This window comes from Nerophis lumbriciformis, linkage group LG28 (assembly GCF_033978685.3).
Source record: "Nerophis lumbriciformis linkage group LG28, RoL_Nlum_v2.1, whole genome shotgun sequence".
NCBI lineage: Eukaryota > Metazoa > Chordata > Actinopteri > Syngnathiformes > Syngnathidae > Nerophis > Nerophis lumbriciformis.
In genome coordinates, this window is record NC_084575.2 from 12,265,917 (window position 1) to 12,280,475 (window position 14,559).

Genomic DNA, 14,559 nt, shown 5'->3' on the forward strand with positions numbered 1-14,559 from the left:
CATGAATAGCAACAATAGCAACAACATTGTAAAAAGAACAGCAGTGGTGTGGAGCCTTAAATTATATAAAACAAACGATATTGTTATTAATATTCTTTCAATATGGTGGTAATTTAAAAATAATTAAAGTAAAGCCAGCCAGAAACCCCCCGCCCCGCATAATTCTCAACTGACGTACATTTTTTGAAGTGCAAATATCACAGAATACCATTACCAAACATCTTGGACACAGCATGATCGTAATGTAAGACATTTTTATTTTGTAAATGTAGTTAAACCGGATGTGTAGTGTAGCGCTTTTATTTTGAAGCTGGAAAAGTGTGTGTTTGTTTTGAGAAAGTGTCTTGACATGTTTTGATGTCCTATCGACTGTTGTTTGCAATTAAAAAAAAGTCCCCTCTCGACTTCCTGCCTACCGTCTTTCATTTCTGTTGAGCTTTTATTTCATCTTACTTACTAAAGCAGTCACAGTAACAATCTAAATGTTATGTTATTATTGCACCTTAGCTGTAATCTAAACACTGAAGTAAAGCACAGCAGGAATTTGCTGCAGGGATGTCGCCTCATCTCACGGCGAAAAATAGTCCTTTCTTGTTGAGAGAACACCTTGCCATGGCTTTGAACTTGATATTTCCATAATGTAACCTTTTTCTTCTTAATTTCTGCTCGCTATCTTCCAGCTTGTGGCTCATCACTCACTAGTGAACTGCAGCCAAGTTTCCTCCGCTACGGCACGGGCCGAGGGTCAAAAAGGTCTAAAATTCTTGAGACTTTGCACTGGCTCTCTGTTCATTTTAGAATTGGTTTTAAAATGTTGCTGTTTTCTTTTAAAGCTATGCATGGACTGGCACCTCATTATATCTCGGACCTCATCAAAATTTACACTCCTGAGCGCGCTCTGAGGTACGAGAGCCAGCTCCAGCTCGTGGTGCCCAAGACGAGACTTAAAACCAGGGGAGATAGGGCCTTCTCTGTGGTCGGCCCTAAGCTCTGGAACACTTTGCCCTTCCATGTTCGAACTGCTCCCACAGTGGAGTGTTTTAAGTCTCACTTTTATTCTCTGGCTTTTAACACTACGTGAGTTGTGTGGTCCTCTGTGTTTTAAAATGTTTATTTTTATTTATTGTTTTAATTGGTTTTACCTAAAGATGTCCGATAATGGCTTTTTTGCCAATATCCGATATTCCGATATTGTCCAACTCTTAATTACCGATACCGATATCAACCGATACTGATATATACAGTTGTGGAATTAACACATTATTATGCCTAATTTTGTTGTGATGCCCCGCTGGATGCATTAAACAATGTAACAAGGTTTTCCAAAATAAATCAATTCAAGTTATGGAAAAAAATGCCAACATTGCACTGCCATATTTATCATTGAAGTCACAAAGTGCATTATTTTTTTTAACATGCCTCAAAACAGCAGCTTGGAATTTGGGACATGCTCTCCCTGAGAGAGCATGAGGAGGTTGAGGTGGGCGAGGTTGAGGTGGGGGCCGGGGGGGTATATTGTAGCGTCCCGGAAGAGTTAGTGCTGCAAGGGATTCTGGGTATTTGTTCTGGTGCGGACGTTCTCCCGAAATGTGTTTGTCATTCTTGTTTGGTGTGGGTTCACAGTGTGGCGCATATTTGTAACAGTGTTAAAGTTGTTTATACGGCCACCTTCAGTGTGACCTGTATGACTTGCATTCACTTGTGCGTGTGAAAAGCCGCAGGTATTATGTGACTGGGCCGGCACGCAAAGGCAGTGCTTTCAAGGTTTATTGGCGCTCTGTACTTCTCCCTACGTCCGTGTACACAGCGGCGTTTTAAAAAGTCATACATTTTACTTTTTGAAACTGATACCGATAATTCCCGAACCGATACCGATAATTTCCGACATTACACTTTAAAGCATTTATCGGCCGATAACATCGGCAGCCCGATATTATCTGACATCTCTAGTTTTACCCTTTAAAATCGTTTTTAATCATATTTATTTTTATATTGTTTTTTTTATTGGTTTTATATTTATTCATTTTGTTTTTATTCAGTAATTGGTGGAGTTAAGGATAATATTTGAATATTGTTGTGCAGCACTTTGGAAAAAATGTTGTTTAAAATGTGCTATATAAATAAAGTGGATTGAATTGGATTGAAAGGATGCGTGTGCGTTAATCGCCCAAAAGTCGTTTTTTAAATGTATACTATACGCGTTATTATTGCGTTAAGTTTGACAGCCCTAATTTCTACAATGTGCCATAAAAAAGGGGTGCGTTCAGCAAATGGCCCCCAGGCCACACTTTGCCTTCCTGGTGAAATAAGTAAATTAGTAATGTTCAAAGTGTTGCCAAACGACAAAAGAGTGTCTCTAAGCTGTGTTTTCTTAGCACTTATAGAAGTGATAAAGGTTGGCTTGCACGCTTCTGGAGCTTTTCTGGGCACTGTGAGAATGCACACTCCCTGGGCTTGTGGTGGCGGATTTACACTCTCACTATGCCTGTAGTTGATTATTGAATACATATAAAATACACCTCTGTATCACTTTTAATGTGTATACCTGCTGCTTATAGTGACAACGTGGCTAAAATGCATTGTGACGTAACATTATCAGGTAATGAGAAGGGACCTTTATTTTGAAGGCGAGTTGCTCCCTCCTCTAGTTTCCGGTAGTCTGAGCGCGTCAGCCAGACGCTCTCTCATTTACACAAGAGACGTATTTACGTGTTTCAGCGCTCCTGTTTGTTGTTTCTTCCCACGAAGTGCCTTGGAAACATTGTCTGTAAGTCCTGTGTCTGTTTTATGAGTGTTATGAAGACGTTGTGTGCGCTTGTAAATGTAGAAATAGTACTGTGCGACATCAACTTGCTCTTCTGTCTTAGCTTGTTGCTACTTGGTATGTAGCTTCTTTGCTCCTTACCTAAATCCTGTAAGGGAGGGTGCAATGTTTATGTGTATCTCATTCTCAGTAATAGTATATAATATATATTATCCCGTGTTGTTTACAACCATTCCATATGTAAATCTTAATCATGTGTAGCTTTTGAATGTTACTATGTACGGCTATTTACATATTTTTATGAGCACTGTTTACATGCTATTGTATGGGCTGTGTTCATATGTGTGAAAAGATGTTATGCAGAAAACATTTATGGAAATGTAGTTACTTAGTAGTGTTTATTTGACATATATTTTGTGTCTCTTTATATAGTTTTACATTTAAAAAAAATAGAAGGACACGAAAACGAAACCAAAACAAGGAAAAGAGAAACAAAGAAAGAAGTGACCAATTAGACAAGAGGAAAGGAAAAGTGCATTCTCTGTGAAAACCACTAAAGCTTCTTAATAGAGATGTCCGATAATATCGGACTGCCGATAAGTGCTTTAAAATGTCATATTGGAAATTATCGGTATCGGTTTCAAAAAGTAAAATTTATGACTTTTTAAAACGCCGCTGTACGGAGTGGTACACGGACGTGGGTTTGCGTGCCGGCCCAATCACATAATATCTACGGCTTTTCACACACACAAGTGAATGCAATGCATATTTGGTCAACAGCCATACAGGTCACACTGAGGGTGGCCGTATAAACAATTTAACACTGTTAGAAATATGCGCCACACTGTGAACCCACACCAAACAAGAATGACAAACACATTTCGGGAGAACATCCGCACCGTAACACAACATAAACACAACCGAACAAATACCCAGAACCCCTTGCAGCACTAACTCTTCCGGGACGCTACAATATACATCCCCCGCCACCCCCTAGCCCCCCAAACCCCGCCCCCCAACCCTGCCCGCCTCAACCTCCTCAAGCTCTCTCAGGGAGAGCATGTCCCAAATTCCAAGCTGCTGTTTTGAGGCATGCTAAAAAAATAATGCACTTTGTGACTTCAATAATTAATATGGCAGTGCCATGTTGGCATTTTCTTCCACAACTTGAGTTGATTTATTTTGGAAAACCTTGTTACATTGTTTAATGCATCCAGCGGGGCATCACAACAAAATTAGGCATACCGTATTTTTCGGACTATAAGTCACAGTGACTTATACTCAGGAGCGACTTATGTGTGAAATTATTAACACATTACCGTAAAGTATCAAATAATATTATTTAGCTCATTCACGTAAGAGACTAGACCAGGGGTCACCAACGCGGTGCCCGCGGGCACCAGGAAGCCCGTAAGGACCAGATGAGTAGCCCGCTGGCCTGCTCTAAAAATAGCTCAAATAGCAGCACTTACCAGTGAGCTGCCTCTATTTTTTAAATTGTATTTATTTACTAGCAAGCTGGTCTCGCTTTGCTCGACATTTTTAATTCTAAGAGAGACAAAACTCAAATAGAATTTGAAAATCCAAGAAAATATTTTAAAGACTTGGTCTTCACTAACTGACAAAGAAACAGATAACAGATTTGGTGTCCAGTTCAAAGTGTGACATGATTTATTTAAAAATTTGAGAGTTGACTTTTGTATTTTACATGAGTTATTATTTGTACAAACATGGTGCAAAGTAATTCATGATTTGTTAAAAAATGTTAGTGGCTCGCTAGTTAAAATGGGATATTGTGATTTCACAAGACTGTCTTAGAAGTAATCATTTGAAAATGTTCAATTTGAAAAATGTGCACTTAGAGAAAATATAAAAATAAAGTGTTGCATATTGATATTTATCTGTTTCTATATATATTTATTGTGAGAAATCATTAAGATGATCAGTGTTTCCACAAAGATAAATATAATTAATTATTAATAATAACATAGAGTTAAAGGTAAATTGAGCAAATTGGCTATTTCTGGCAATTTATTTAAGTGTGTATCAAACTGGTAGACCCTGCGATGAGGTGGCGACTTGCCCAGGGTGTACCTCGCCTTCCGCCCTATTGTAGCTGAGATAGACTCCAGCGCCCCCCGCGACCCCAAAGGGAATAAGCGGTAGTAAATGGATGGATGGAAACTGGTAGCCTTTCGCATTAATCAGTACCCAAGAAGTAGCTCTTGGTTTCAAAAAGGTTGGTGACCACTGGACTAGACGTATAAGATTTCATGGGCTTTAGCGATTAGGAGTGACAGATTGTTTGGTAAACGTATAGCATGTTCTATATGTTATAGTTATTTGAATGACTCTTACCATAATATGTTACGTTAACATACCAGGCACATTCTCAGTTGGTTATTTATGCGTCATATAACGTGCACTTATTCAGCCTTTTGTTCACTATTCTTTATTTATTTTAAATTGCCTTTCAAATGTCTATTCTTGGTGTTGGCTTTTATCAAATACATTTTCCCAAAAAATGCGACTTATACTCCAGTGCGACTTATATATATGTTTTTTTCCTTCTTTATTGTGCATTTTCGTCCGGTGCGACTTATACTCCGGAGCGACTTATGCTCCCTAAAATACGGTAATATTGTGTTAATTTCACGACTGTATATATCAGTATCGGTTGATATCGGAATCGGTAATTAAGAGTTGGACAATATCGGATATCGGCAAAAAAGCCATTATCGGACATCTCTACTTCTTAAAAATAAAAGGCCTGGACTCTTTCTTCCTTTTCCTTGGGATCTTCATGTTAACTATCTGTCAACTTGTTTACGTCACGGACACAGACACATAGGACGGAATATGCATCACAGATTATTTCTCGTACGTCTTATTCTCTGGCAAAGCAGGCGTGTATGAGGTGTGTTGTGAAGCGGAGTTATGCAACCCCTAAAGTTATGCTACACTCAGACATTACCCACCCATTAGTATTTGTTTATGAGCGAGGACCAACTGGAAGCACTACTAAACTCACATTTGTGATTTAAAAAAAAGCTAAATTTGGCCCGAGAAGATTTGCGGAATACAAAAGAAAAAATGTGATCTGGTGTCTTTAACGATAAACTCCTCTTTAGCAAACCCGCCACCATCTTGACAACAAACCAACCAATGTTTCAGGCAAAATGATAATGATAATAATTATAATAATTCAATACGCTTCTTTCTGTCACCTGCACCTCATTAAGCCTGCCCTCACACACACACACACACACAGGCACATGCACACACACACACACACACACACACACACACACACACACACACACACACGCACACATACAAACCTAATTATTGAGCTGGATCTCCATGGAAACACCAGAGTACTATAACATGTAATACGTATTTCTTTATTTCACAATGACTTTGCATACAGTCATTAAACTAAGGGGAGTGCATATGTTTTTTTTACTATTTGATAGCACTTTTGTGCAGTAGTGAAGTAAAATGAAGCACAATAACGAATCCAAGTATAACATGAAGTATCAGCATTTAAGAGATGATGTATTTGGGTCATGTTAGTGCAGGATTATCAAAAGTTAATAATCACGTTCACACGCGTCCCAGAGCAGATTGGTGACACTCGCTGAGGCTTGGCTAGAAAAGTCAAAGAAGTACAGAGCGGATAAAATATCCGACATGAAGACATGCTTGAATGTGAAGTTAAGATGATGATGTGTGTTTTTGATGTGTGTGCAAGCGAGCAGTGTGAAGCTGAGTGGGTGCAGGGATAACCCCGATCAGAGCGTGACCACTTTAATAAGTAGGCCAGCCTGCATGTCATGCTATGAAGGGGGTGGAGGGTCATAGTTCAACAAGCTGGTTGTGTGTGGGAAAAGACTAATATGATGAAGAATGCACACAATATTAGGTTCACCTGCTCGTCTACAGCAATTGAAAAGTATTTAAAAAATATATATGTTTAATGTTTGTATCTGTTGCAGTGCAGAACTACATTGCATTTTTGTAACCCCAAAAAATGTATTTGAAAAAAAAAAAATTCTAACAAAAGAAATTTCATGGTTGGAATTGTTTTTTTGAGAGGGGCGAGAGGGGTTATGAATTGTTTTGTGGTTATAAATCTTAATTTTTGGGTTACAGATCAACTTCAATCTTGAGGGCGGTACCTTCTCTAAACTATATTTTTGTATTTATTGGTCAGTTGGATAATGGTGTGACAGTATAAGCGTGATACTTCCACATATTTGGAGGAAAAGTACCAAAGATACTGACCAATAAAAGGCTACTAACATATTGCTCAGAGGAGGCCCCATCCACAATGTTAATGTTGTGACATAATCCCAAAAAATTTGTACAACTCCAAAAACAAAACATATTCACATTAAAAACGTTCTTGTTTGCATATATATATATATATATATATACATACAGTATATATATATACAGTGTATGTATATATATATATATATGTATATATATATATATATATATATATATATACATACATGTATATATATATATATATATATATATATATATATATATATATATATATATATATATATATATATATATATATATATATATATATATATATATATATACGTTCTTGTTTGGCCTGTCGGTACCTGTCCGCTGCCTCAGGAGTCCTATGAGCGACCGCTGAGCGACTTCAGCGGTCGCAGAGGCAAAAACTCGGACATGGGAGGAGTTCGGGGAAGCCATGGAAAACGACTTCCGGACGGCTTCGAAGCAATTCTGGACCACCATCCGCCGCCTCAGGAAGGGAAAGCAGTGCAGTGTCAACACCGTGTATGGTGGGGATGGTGCTCTGCTGAACTCGACTGCGGATGTTGTGGATCGGTGGAGAGAATACTTCGAAGACCTCCTCAATCCTACCAGCACGTCTTCCTATGAGGAAGCAGGGCCTGTGGAATCTGAGGTGGGCTCTCCTATTTCTGGGGCTGAGGTTGCCGAGGTAGTTAAAAAGCTCCTCGGTGGCAAGGCCCCGGGGGTGGATGAGATCCGCCCGGAGTTCCTTAAGGCTCTGGATGTTGTGGGGCTGTCTTGGTTGACAAGACTCTGCAACATCGCGTGGACATCGGGGGCGGTACCTCTGGATTGGCAGACCGGGGTGGTGGTTCCTCTCTTTAAGAAGGGGAACCGGAGGGTGTGTTCCAACTATCGTGGGATCACACTCCTCAGCCTTCCCGGTAAGGTCTATTCAGGTGTACTGGAGAGGAGGCTACGCCGGATAGTCGAACCTCGGATTCAGGAGGAACAGTGTGGTTTTCGTCCTGGTCGTGGAACTGTGGACCAGCTCTATACTCTCGGCAGGGTCCTTGAGGGTGCATGGGAGTTTGCCCAACCAGTCTACATGTGCTTTGTGGACTTGGAGAAGGCATTCGACCGTGTACCCCGGGAAGTCCTGTGGGGAGTGCTCAGAGAGTATGGGGTAACGGACTGTCTTATTGTGGCAGTTCGCTCCCTGTATAATCAGTGTCAGAGCTTGGTCCGCATTGCCGGCAGTAAGTCGGACATGTTTCCAGTGAGGGTTGGACTCCGCCAAGGCTGCCCTTTGTCACCGATTCTGTTCATAACCTTTATGGACAGAATTTCTAGGCGCAGTCAGGGCGTTGAGGGTATCTGGTTTGGTGGCTGCAGGATTAGGTCTCTGCTATTTGCAGATGATGTGGTCCTGATGGCTTCCTCCGGCCAAGATCTTCAGCTCTCACTGGATCGGTTCGCAGCCGAGTGTGAAGCGACTGGGATGGGAATCAGCACCTCCAAGTCCTAGTCCATGGTTCTCTCCCGGAAAAGGGTGGAGTGCCATCTCCGGGTTGGGGAGGAGATCTTGCCCCAAGTGGAAGAGTTCAAGTACCTCGGAGTCTTGTTCACGAGTGGGGGAAGAGTGGATCGTGAGATCGACAGGCGGATCGGTGCGGCGTCTTCAGTAATGCGGACACTGTATCGATCCGTTGTAGTGAAGAAGGAGCTGAGCCGGAAGGCAAAGCTCTCGATTTACCGGTCGATCTACGTTCCCATCCTCACCTATGGTCATGAGCTTTGGGTCATGACCGAAAGGACAAGATCACGGGTACAAGCGGCCGAAATGAGTTTCCTCCGCCGAGTGGCGGGGCTCTCCCTTAGAGATAGGGTGAGAAGCTCTGTCATTCGGGGGGAGCTCAAAGTAAAGCCGCTGCTCCTCCACATCGAGAGGAGCCAGATGAGGTGGTTCGGGCATCTGGTCAGGATGCCACCCGAACGCCTCCCTAGGAAGGTGTTTCGGGCACGTCCGACCGGTAGGAGGCCACGGGGAAGACCCAGGACACGCTGGGAAGACTATCTCTCCCGGCTGGCCTGGGAATGCCTCGGGATCCCCCGGGAGGAGCTGGACGAAGTGGCTGGGGAGAGGGAAGTCTGGGCTTCCCTGCTTAAGCTGCTGCCCCCGCGACCCGACCTCGGATAAGCGGAAGAAGATGGATGGATGGATGGACGTTCTTGTTTGCATATATATATATATATATATATATATATATATATATATATATATATATATATATATATATATATATATGAGAATAAGAATAAAAGAAGACATACAAGAGAAGCCATGATGCAGAAGAGGACATGCAAAAGCAGAAAAGAGGATATGGAGAATAAGACATGCAGAAGAAGACATGTAGCTTGATGAGGATAAAGAAGATCAACATTAAACTCTATGCTGGGCGGTGACAGCGAGTGTCATGCTAGAACATGCAGCCTTCATTAGTATTCATAAATATTAGTGGGGTGGGGGTTTGGGGGGCAAGGGGGATGAAAATGAAAATCTGAGTCGAAGAAATAAAACATTAAGATTTCATAAAGATGCAACTTCATGGACACTTGCTGTCTTCCAGCTATCGTGAATGAACAAAAACATATTATATAACATATATTATATATATAATATTTATACTATACCATTTAATAATAAAGTATTTGATATTATAACGCATGCTGGGAAAATCATTTGAATAACTCTTCTCATGCATCACACATTCATTAACTGTATAATTTTGGATGACATTTTAGCAGCTGCAATATCATGTGGAATAGCTTTTGTCAATCCATACACACACACACACACACACACACACACACACACACACACACACACACACAAGAGTGTGCGTATTTCTGTGCAAACTGTTTACATATGGAAGTTATTATGCTTTATGTTTTATGTTATTCCTTGTCACAGCGTGGTCATTGTGTGGCTCCTGTGGCTTCACCACCACAAATGGTTGTACAAATAATCCTGTCATACACAAAAATCCTCAAACGTAATCTTTCCATTTTACTGAATATTTCACATACCTATCACTTTACCAAGGGGCATTCATGTTGCAAAAATGTCAAAAAGTCATAAAAGACATTAGTAATCCCAAAGCACCTCATATTCAACCTCTTTTTTTCTTTATATTTTTAAAATGTAAAGGACATAAATACATTTTGTAAAGTAATATTGATTGACAAAAAGTTTTCAATTACAAAAAACAAAATTACAGTAAAAAAAAATGTATCCCTCCAGGATTTTGCAAACTTTCTTGTAATTGTTGCAGCCTAAAATTCCTGAATTCGCGGCAGCTTTTTTTTTAGAAAGCCGCGGCAAAAGTTGTGATGTTTTGAGACAATGTTTTTTTCAATTGCATTTAATCAACTTTGATTTAATACACTTGTTATATATGTTTTTTGTGTTCTTTGTAATGTTAACCTAAAAAAAACACAGTATTTTAACATCATTTATAAAACAAATACTGTATTGAAGTTATTGTCGTCTTATGGCACACAGATTTAAAAGTAGACACTAGATGGCAGCAAAAGCACATACTCAGACCTCATTATCAAATTACTGTACTGTTTATTTCATTGTAACTAATATTATTTAATGATTAATTATAATTACAGAAAGGCTTCCTTATCGTCCGCTGTCTGCTCTGTTGTCCACAAGTTGCAGACATTCTCCGTGTATGTTTTACGCTTGAAATGTGATTGTCCATCTTAAACATTTATTTACGTTCCAACACATTTACCCCCGCACATTAGGAGCATTTGAGAACTGTTGAGAAAGATCTGTAGTGCTAATTTTTGTTCATTGATTGAAGTTCATTTTGAACATGTACTGTATAGATATAGTTTACATATTTGCATTTCTCTTTACAACTTGTCCGAAAAGGAGTAGGAAGACGCAAAGCTTACTTAATCCTACCCCTTTTCCACTGCATATCAATTACTAACAAATATGTTCAAATCCTGTTTTTTTTTTCAATTAATTCTAAATATGATTCACATAATGAGATAAATAATATCGTGCTCTACTGGGGGTGGGGGCTGCGGGTAGTCTCTGGGCCCCTGTGGCGGTGTAGTCGCTCGCTTGCTTGGGGGCTGGTTGTCTTCTGCTTCTCCCGTGCCTTGTCCTCTGCCAGGCGTATCTGTCTACAGCCTGCAGCTGGCGGGCCTCGTTCTGGGGTCCTGTCGTTGGTCGGCCTGCCTGCGTGGCGCCGGTGGTCCCTTGTTCCCTCGGTACCGCAGTTGCTGTTTTGGGCTGGGCCTTCTGGGTTGCTGGGGCCATATTTTGGCTCCCGCACATACTGGGAGACAAATATATTGTGCATGCAAACACACATATGCACATACATATGATTATACATATACACACACACACACACACAGAGGTACATACACGCACACATGTAAAGTACTTAGGTATATACGCATGCACATACATACACACACGGTACATACATCAACACGCACAGATACATTATTACAGGCATTATTAGATATTTTGCATGTTTGGTTTAGGAGTTATATTTGAATAAATATTTTATTGCTTGTTTTGCATTATCTCAGGATTCTAAGAACATTACTGTCATATTGAGTAAAAAAAAATGATAATAGTAAAACTCACAGAGATACATTATTTTAGGGATTATTAGACATATTTCATGTTTGGCTTAGGAGTTATTTATGTTTTAATAACTGTCATAAGGAGTATGACAGTTATACTGTCATATATTATAGTAAAAAAACATTTTTTTGTATTTGAAAACCTTACAAAAGCACATTATAATAGTAAAACTCAAAAATATACATTATTTTAGGCATTATTAGACATTTTGCATGTTTGGCTTAGGAGTTTTGTTTGAATACATGTGTTATTTCCTTTTTCCCCATTATCTTAGGATTCTTAGAACATTACTGTCATATTGAGTAAAAAACTTAAGTTTTGTGTTTGCAATCCTTACAAAAGCATATGCTTTTAGTAAAATTCACAAATATACATTATTTTAGGCATTATTGGACATATTGCATGTTTGGTTTAGGAGTTATGTTTAAATAACCGTCATATTGAGTATGACAGTTATACTGTCATATTGAGTAAAAAAAAATAGTTTTTGTGTTTGCAAACCTTACAAAAGCACACGTTTCTACTAAAATTCACAAAGATACATTATTTGAGGAGTTATTAGACATTTTGCATCTGTTAGTATTTGTGTTTCTTTTCTGTGTTACAGAATAGCATTATTTTAGTTTTGCTGAGATTCAAGGATAGTCGGTTTTTGTCAAACCATCTCTTTAATTTGGTAATTGCAATATTATGATGAATTGTGTCAAATGTTTTTTTAGATCCATAAATACTGCAGCTGCACTCTGTTAATTATCTATTGCTTTGGTAATTTCCTCTGTTATTTCAAATAAATACCATCGATGATCAAATGTTAGCTCCGTATCCGTACTGGTTCTCATTGAGTGTTCCAGTTTTGTTAATGAACTTGTCCAAAACGTTGAATATTTTTTTCAATGATTTTAGTAAATTGTGGAAGTAAAGAATCAGGTCTGTAATTTGTAAATTGATGTTTATCTCCAGTCTTATAAATCAGTACAACCTTTGCTATTTTCCTTTTATTTTTTTTATTTTTTTAAATAATAGATTGCTGATATACATTAAATGTTCTGAAATGTATTCAATAACTTTTTTTTATCGCTTTCATATCTTTGCAGTCAATTGAGGTCCTGGATTTACATTAATTCACAATTTTGATTATTTTTTCTTTTGTACCGTTTTTGAGGAACATCGAGTTGGGATTTCTATCTATAGAGTCATTCAAGCCCTCAACTGACCCAGTATCTGGTATCCTTTGCTCCAGATTGGTTCTAATATTTACAAAGTAGTTAGTAAAGCATTCAACTACTTTGTTCATATTGTCATTTTCTACATTTCTGTCCAAAAAATCTTTGAAGGTATTTTAGCATATAAACCCATGCTATATATACATTGTATCTACGATGTCATCAATGGTCTTTTGCTTTGTAGGGTTCAAGAAGTCGATGTCTTCACATAAGAAAATTACTTTCTTCACGTCTTGGCATAATGGTGGTGTTTTTTGACTACAAAATGCGGAGAAAGAAGACAGCGCGCAGGTAAAATCAGTTTTTAATCCTTAAACAGGACACAATACGAAGAAGTTGTGCCGCTGGCAAGCGCACGTGAAGCATAACGCCAAAACATAAATCTTATAGCATAGCCTTAGCATGGCATGGCATGAGTGCAAACAAACATTAATTTGTCAGTAAGGCAACGTAAACAGTTCGCATGCAGCAAACAATGGTCCCGCGCTGACTTCAGTGGGATTGGCAGCAGGTGTGTGTCCAATTCACCACACAGAAGCAGGTGTGTGCAATCACCGATGTTAGCAATGAGGGGTAACTTAGGGAGGAATGTAGAAAATAAACACTAAACTCGGGAGAACTATAACACAACCAAAAACAAGACATGACCTGGGAAAAACAGGTCATGACATTTTGACTTTTTCCAGTGGAGGTTGCCTTAATCCAGTCCTCAAACCTTTCAATACCTGACTTACAGTAGGTGTTCTATATATACTGCTGATCAATATATTTTAGTTTTTTTTCATGACATGTTTCAATGGTTCTTCTACATTGTAAAATAGTATCAATAGCAAATGATATGCTTTTGACCACTTTGTATTGCAAGTACATTCTTGTTGGTTCTGTTAATGTAATTTAGTTCACATCCTTCCATTTCAAAAGTATTATTTTTTTTAGTATCTATCCATGTTTCTGATATAACAATCACTTTGAAGGGTTCGTTGAATTGTCCAAATAATGCTTCATATTATTGTCAAGCTTCTGCAGGTGATATGAATAATTGACTGTTGTTGGATTTTATGTTGGTATTGTATTTTTCATTGTATTATATAAACAATTATTCCTAATATAAAGAAACAGTTTGTATCTGGATCACTACCATTCTCCAATTCCAGACTTTCATGATCTATGCAGCAAAAGGTTTCTAATTCCATATTTGAATTAATACTTCCTGTGTGCCTCACGGTTGTGTTTGTAGTTATTGATACTTATCCAGCTATTCTATTTATTTGACTGTTATTTTTGCTTCCTCTGGTGTTCCCTTTAATTTGATGAATATCTTGCAGTTTGTGGTCCATGTTTGTTGAATGTTGCCTTGTTTTTTAGGTTGTCTCTTTTTCTGTTTCTTTTAACTTTCTTCCTTGTTTTAATAATGCACCAAATTTGTATAGGTAAATGAGTGACGACGAGAGATTATCATCACACTTCAACATCTCTAAGGCCAGCATTGCAAATTAAAATATGTTCTTAATTGTCTTATACTGGCTAAATAAATGTTAAAGAAATGCACAAATACATGTAAACTAGAAAGTACATTTTTAAATACTATGTTACCCAGAAGGCTT